Consider the following 7,842-nt stretch of genomic DNA (forward strand, 5'->3'; position numbering starts at 1 on the left):
AACTTAAAGTGGCCTTAGATAGATCATAGACTATATTTGCTAAGCTAAATGGATTCTGCTCAGAACTCTCTGTCTTTTGCTGAGTGGATGATGGAAAAGGCTTGCTATTGCTAAACCTGTTTCTTCCACCATTATTAAAGCCTTGTTGAGACTTTTGTTGATCCTTCCATGAGAAATTTGGGTGATTTCTCTATAAGGGATTATAGGTGTTTCCATAGGGTTCACCCATGTAATTTACCTCTGCTATTACAGGGTTCTCAGGATCATAAGCTTCTTCTTCAGAAGAGGCCTCTTTAGTACTGTTGGATGATTCCTTCAATCCATTCAGACTCTGAGAAATCATATTGACTTGCTGAGTCAATATTTTATTTTGAGCCAATATGGCATTCAGAGTATCAATTTCAAGAACTCCCTTCTTCATAGGTGTCCCATTACTCACAGGATTCCTTTCAGAAGTATACATGAACTGGTTATTTACAACCATGTCAATGAGTTCTTGAGCTTCTGCAGGCATTTTCTTTAGGTGAATGGATCCACCTGCAGAATGGTCCAATGACATTTTAGATAATTTAGAAAGACCATCATAGAATATATCCAGGATGGTCTATTCTGAAAGCATGTCAGAAGGACACTTTTTGGTCAGTTCCTTGTATCTCTCCCAAGCTTCATAGAGGGATTCACTTTCCTTCTGTTTGAAGGTCTGAACATCCACTCTAAGCTTACTAAGCTTTTGAGGAGGAAAGAACTTGGCTAAGAAAGCCGTGACCAGCTTATCCCAAGAGTTCAGGCTATCTTTAGGTTGAGAGTCCAACCATACTCTAGCTCTGTCTCTTACAGCAAACGGGAAAAGTATAAGCCTGTAGACCTCGGGATCAACCCTGTTGGTCTTAACAGTATCACATATCTGCAAGAATTCAGTTAAGAACTGAAAAGGATCTTCAGATGGAAGTCCATGAAACTTGCAGTTCTGTTGCATCAGAGAAACTAATTGAGGTTTTACCTCAAAATTGTTTGCTCCAATGGCAGAAATTGAGATGCTTCTTGATAAACCACTATTTTATGGTTTATATTGTGTTTAATTGTGTAGTTTTATCATGATCCTTACCCACTTATTCATTAAATTAGCATGCATTTAGATTTCCTTCCTGAATTTATTACATGTTTGGAAACTGCTTCCTAGAGACTTTAATTATTTATTTTTAATTCTCCTTTATTCCATTCGATGCCGTGATCTGTGTGTTGAGTGTTTCAGACTTTATAGGGCATAAATGAGTCGGAGATTGGAAAGGAAGCTAGCAAAAATGGAAGGAACACAAGAATTTGAGGAGATAACCAGCGAGAAGTGACGCGGTCGCATGGCTCACGCGACCGCGCGAAGGAGAGCAAATCGCAGTGACGCGGATTGGAAAAGTTCTGGCGACGCGGTAGCGTGGACGACGCGAACGCGTGGCAAAGAAAAACGCGAATGACGCGTCCGCATGGATGACGCGATCGCGTGACATGTGCGATCTGCATAATCTGCAGAATTCGTTGGGGGCAATTTTGGACCTTATTTTGACCCAGTTTTCGGCCCAGAATAGCAGACTAGAGCCAGAGAATATGCAGAAACAAAAGGAGAACATTCATAATATACAGTTAACAGTTTTAGATCTAGTTTTATTCCCTTAGTTTTTTCTCTCTAGGTTGGAGAATTTTTATTTTCAATTGGTCTTAGCATTGGAACATTGAGAAGAGTTATTTCCTCATCAAGACTTCGTCATTCTAGTTCGTTTTCTTAACTTGGTTTTATTCTTCTATGTTCTTTGTTTTGTTCAATTTCGTTATTTGGATACTTTCATGATTATTTAACACAAGGATTATTTCTTCCATTTAAATTTTTTTTCCATTCCAATGATCATGTCTTCTTTTAATTCCCTTTAATGTGTTATGGATTTATTATTTACAATGAGTGAGTTCCCTCACTTGATGGGGAGTTGATTGAAAGGGACTCTTGAGTTGGAAGGATTGATAGAAAAATTGTAATTGGGTTAACCATTGGATTGTTATCTAATCACTAACACCAATCCCTTTGAACTAAGTGGGTTGCAACTTGTGAACAGATCTAGCATTCCAACTTGTTTGACTTTCCTTTACCTAGTAAAGGATAATCAAACAGAGCAACCATTGATTATAAATTAATCTTGAAAATCACTCCATCAATAGTAGAGATTCCAACTAATCAACTCCCAGTCAAGGCTTTTATTCATATTATTTAAATTTCCTCAATTTAATTTCCAATTTAATTAACTCAACTTCTTGGAACATCTGATTAATAAGATAGCACACTTTTCTGCAACTCGTTGGGAGACGACCTGGGACTTAAAACTCCCAGTAATTTTTAATTTAAACTCTCTGTGACATATTTCTAAATTGATAGGAAGATTTTCGGTGAGTTAAGAACTATACTTGCAACGTAACCATTTTAATAATTTTTAATTCACCAGCTTCTGTACCTCATCAATTTTTGGCGCCGTTGCCGAGGAGTTGCAATAGAGTACTAAATTTATTAATTAGAATTTATTTCTTTGCATTTTATTTTATTTTGCTAATATGAGCTGCAGTTTTCTTCCGTCAAATGACGCGTTCACTTCCTGATCCGCGCTTGCTAATATTCGATCCTGAAATTGAAAGGACTATTTCATGAATAAGTCGAGAACAGCGTCGGTTAGCCCGCTCTGAGGGCGGATCTGAAAGTGAACTTGAGGAAGAAACCAGCCCCCGTTCTACTGATTCGGTTGTTTTACATGCAGAAGACATGGCAGCTAGGAGAGTTACCATCTAGGAAGAAGGAGCCCCTGATTTTACAATGCAACCGTTTCAAGCGCATCATCCAGCGGTAGCTACAGATTTCGAAATAAAGACCACACTGCTAAATTTGATGCCCAAGTTTCATGGCATACCTGCTCAAGAGCCTATCAAGCACTTGATAGATTTTCAGGTAGCCTGTTCTACTCTCAGGCTTGACGGTACTAATGAAACTTCAATTCTGCTAAAAGCTTTTCCGTTTTCTCTTGAGGGAAAAGCAAGAGAGTGGTACTACACTCAACCTCTAGCAAATGTATCCAACTGGGATACACTCAGAAAGGAGTTTTTGGAGAAATTCTTTCCATCTGAAGTTACTGATAAACTGAGGAAGGATATCTCCACAATTGTTCAGGATGACAATGAGACTCTCTTTGAATACTGGGAGCCCTTCAATAATCTTCTGGAAGCATGCCCCCACCACATGATTGACAAGATAGTGCTACTCATCTATATCACACAGGGCATGAGGCCCCAAGATAAGACCACATTGGAAAGTGCTAGCAATGGGTCTATGAAGAAGTACAAGACCACTGACGAGGCTTGGCAGTTGATCAGCGATTTGGCTGAATCTACTAGGAACCACAGACAGAAGCAAGGCCGTTCAAAAGCTGTTGCAGAAGTATCTTCTAGCAGAGAGACTGCTGCTCTAACTCAAAGCATCTGTGAAATGACCAACTTGCTGAAGCAAATGCAATTGAATCAACAACAAGCTCAGCAAGCTCAACCTCCTCCACCATAGCAAAACCAACAACTACTCCCACAAAGAGTTTGCAGAATCTGTGCTGATTATAGCCATTACACTGATGAATGCCCGCAGCTCCAACAAGAAGACAACATGGTGGCATCCACTCACAACTTCTATGACCGCCCCAACCAAGGGTACAATCAAAGTGGAAATAATAACCATGGATGGCAGGACAATTCAAACCAGAATTGGAGGGACAACAATAACAGAGGAGGCAGAGACAATCAGGGAAATCAGAGGTGGAATAATAACAACAACAGGCAGCAAAATCAACCTTACAGAGCACCTCACCTAAGGCAAAACCAAGGACTACAGAACAATCAACAGAAGACCTCTCAATTTACTCATTCTTCTTTATCTCCTAATGAAGAGCTACTACAATCTTTTGAGCGAAGACAACAGAACATGGAAAATAATATCATGAATAGTATTAATGCCAGTCTGAATGGTCTCACCTCTACTCTGCAAGCCTTTATGACACAACTTGGATCAACACAAAATTCCAGTAACCAACCTTCAAGCACTACTGGAATCCCCTCTCAACCATTACCCAATCCAAAGGGAGGCATTAATGCCATCACTCTGAGGTCCGGAACCACACTGCAGGAGAGGAATCAGGAGGAGCCAAGCTCACCAGAAAATGCCTCAGCTGAAGAGGTGGTAGAAATAGAAGATGTTGAAGAGGAAGAGGACATACAGGACATAGCTGAAGAAGAAATAGCTCAACCACAGGAGGAAGCACCAAAAGGTGCAGACACCACAGAAAACACTACTCCTATTCCATTTCCACAACTTGCAAGGAAGCCCAGGAAGCAGCCGGAACCCGACCCCAAAATGGTAGAAATATTCAAAAAGGTTGAGGTAAATGTTCCTCTTTTTGATGTTATTCAGCAGGTATCTAAATATGCAAAGTTTCTAAAAGACTTATGTATCCATAAAGACAAAATTAATGAATTAGAAACTATTCCTTTAGGTAGTTCTATATCTGCTTTAATGGGAGGATTACCTGAAAAATGTAGTGATCCAGGTCCTTGTATAGTTAGCTGTACTATTGGTGGTGTAGTAATTTATGATTGCATGTGTGATTTAGGAGCATGTGTTAGTATAATGCCTTTGTCTATATATTATGTTTTGAGGCTCCCTCCCTTAAAAAGGTTGGTAGCTCGTTTTGTATTAGCAGATAAAAGCATTATTACAGTGGCTGGAGTTGCTGAAGATGTTTTGGTGAACATTAAAGGGCTTACATTTCCCACTGATTTTTACATCTTGGAGATGCCCCATAATGATTCAGATAAGCCATCATCATATTTTAAATGTTCATCTTTCAATTTCTATTTTCAAATATTAATAATCTTTCTAATCCTTTTGAATTATTTTTTTATTATTTCTTTTCAATTCCTTCCAAAATGCTTTCAAAACTTATATATCTTTTCAAATTCTTTTCATCACTTTTTAATTTCTCTTGCATACATTAATAAGTTTTCAAAATTAATTACATCATTCTTCTTCTAATCCCTTCTATCTTATTTTTCTCGAGGACGAGCAAACCTTCTAAGTTTGGTGTGGAAAAAAGCTCTGCTGTTTGTTTTTCCATAACCATTAATGACACCTAAGGCCAGAGAAAACCTCTAGGAAGAGAAAAGAGAAGGCAGTTGCTTCCAACTCCGAGTCATGGGAGATGGAGAGATTTATTTCAAAAGTCCATCACTAGAAAGAGAATGGAGCAAACAAGAGAGCCCACTCATGGACCTCAACAAGAGCACTCCATTATCCTCCATAAAATCAGAGAGGACCAAAAGGCCATGAGAGAGGAGCAACAAAGGCAAGGAAGAGATATTGAGGAGCTAAAGTACTCCATGGGATCTTCAAGAAGAAGAACTAGCCGCCATCACTAAGGTGGACTCGTTCTTTAATTTCCTTGTTCTTATTTTTCTGTTTTTCGAATTCTATGCTTTATGTTTTGTCTATGTTTGTGTCTTTATTACATGATCATTAGTTTCTAGTGTCTATGTCTTAAAGCTATGAATGTCCTATGAATCATTTACCTTTCTTAAATGAAAAATGTTTTTAATTGCAAAAGAAAAAGAAGAACATGAATTTCGAATTCTATCTTGAAAATAATCTAATTATTTTGATGTGGTGGCAATACTTTTTGTTTTCTGAATGAATGCTTGAATAGTGCATATTTTTGAATTTGTTGTTTATGAATGTTAAAATTATTGGCTCTTGAAAGAATAATAAAAAAGGAGAAATATTATTTGATAATCTGAAAAATCATAAAAATGATTCTTGAAGCAAGAAAAAGCAGTGAAAAACAAAGGCTTGTGAAAAAAAAGAGAAGAAAAAGAAAGAAAAAGAAAAAGCAAGCAGAAAAAGCCAACAACCCTTTAAACCAAAAGTCAAGGGTAAAAAAAGGATCCAAGGCTTTGAGCATTCATAGATAGGAAGGCCCAAAGGAATAAAATCCTGGCCTAAGCGGCTAAATCAAGCTGTCCCTAACCATGTGCTTGTGGCGTGAAGGTGTCAAGTGAAGAGCTTGAGACTAAGCGGTTAAAGTCGTGGTTCAAAGCAAAAAGAGTGTGCTTAAGAGCTCTGGCCACCTCTAACTGGGGACTCTAGCAAAGCTGAGTCACAATCTGAAAAGGTTCACCCAGTTATGTGTCTGTGGCATTTATGTATCCGGTGGTAATACTGGAAAACAAAATGCTTAGGGCCAAGGCCAAGACTCATAAAGTAGCTATGTTCAAGAATCAACATACTGAACTAGGAGAATCAATAATACTATCTAAATTCTGAGTTCCTATGGAAGCTAATCATTCTGATCTTCAAAAGATAAAGTGAGATGTCAAAACTATTCAGAAGCAAAAAGCTACTAGCCCCACTCATCTAATTGGAACTGAGCTTCATCGATATTTAAAATTTATTGTATTTTCTCTTCTTTTTTTTCTATTTTGTTTTTAGTTGCTTGGGGACAAGCAATAATTTAAGTTTGGTGTTGCGATGAGCGGATAATTTATACCCTTTTTGGCATTATTTTTACATAGTTTTTAGTATATTTTAGTTACTTTTTATTATATTTTTATTAGTTTTTATTCAAAAATCACATTTCTGGACTTTACTATGAGTTTGTATGTTTTTCTGTGATTTCAGGTATTTTCTGGCTGAAATTGAGGGACCTGAGCAAAAATCTTATTCAGAGGTTGAAAAAAGACTATAGATGCTTTTGGATTCTGACCCTCCTGCACTCGAAATGTTCTAGAGCTACAGAAGCCCAATTGGCGCGCTCTTAGTTGCATTGGAAAGTAGACATCCTGGGCTTTCCAGAAAAATATAATAGTCCATACTTTGCTCGAGATTTGATGGCCTAAACTGGCGTCCAAAGCCAGCCTAAAACTTTCTGGCGTAAAACGCCCAAACTGGCACTAGAATTGGAGTTAAACGCCCAAACTGGCACCCAAGCTGGCATTTAACTCCAAGAACAGCCTATGCACGTGAAAGATTCAATGCTCAGCCCAAGCACACACCAAGTGGGCCCCAGAAGTGGATTTCTGCACTATCTGCACTTAGTTACTTATTTTCTGTAATCCCTAGTAGCTAGTTTAGTATAAATAGCACTTTTTACTATTGTATTAGAGAGCTTATGCCATATTTCACGTTTGGAGGCTGGCCATTCGGCCATGCCTAGACCTCCTTTCACTTATGTATTTTCAACTGTGGAGTTTCTACACCCCATAGATTAAGGTGTGGAGCTCTGCTGTTCTTCATGAATTAATGCAATTACTACTATTTTTCTCTCAATTCACGCCTACTTCTTCTCTAAGATACTCACTCGTACTTCAATCTGGAGAATGATATGATCCGTGATACTCATCATTATTCTCAATTCTATGAATGCGTGACTGACAACCACTTCCATTCTATCTGAGCTCAACGTAGTCATTGGGTGACAGCTTGAGTGCGTATCTCTTGGATATCTAATATACGGACCGAGTCCGTGAGATTAGTATCTTCGTGGTATAGGCTAGAACCAATTGGCAGCATTCCCGGGATCCAGAAAGTCTAAACCTTGTCTGTGGTATTCCGAGTAGGATCTGGGAAGGGATAACTGTGACGAGCTCAAACTTGCGAATGTTGGGCACAAGTGACAGTGTGCAAAAGGATCAATGGATCCTATTTCGACGCTAGCGGGAACCGACAGATGATTAGCCATCGGTAGCTGTACCTGGTATTTTTCATCCGAGACGAGAAATCTA

General features: G+C 38.5%; 1 non-coding gene across 1 annotated transcript; it reads left to right on the forward strand.

Moving 5' to 3' along the window:
* Nucleotides 1–613: 613 nt before the first annotated feature.
* On the forward strand, nucleotides 614–721 carry LOC148567367 (small nucleolar RNA R71). Its single transcript, XR_015882908.1, has one exon. It is a non-coding gene; the product is annotated as a small nucleolar RNA R71 (small nucleolar RNA).
* The last annotated feature ends 7,121 nt before the right edge of the window (nucleotides 722–7,842 follow it).

The sequence above is a fragment of the Arachis ipaensis genome, chromosome B4, assembly GCF_059453495.1.
Source record: "Arachis ipaensis isolate K30076 ecotype BB chromosome B4, ASM5945349v1, whole genome shotgun sequence".
In the NCBI taxonomy this organism is placed as follows: domain Eukaryota; kingdom Viridiplantae; phylum Streptophyta; class Magnoliopsida; order Fabales; family Fabaceae; genus Arachis; species Arachis ipaensis.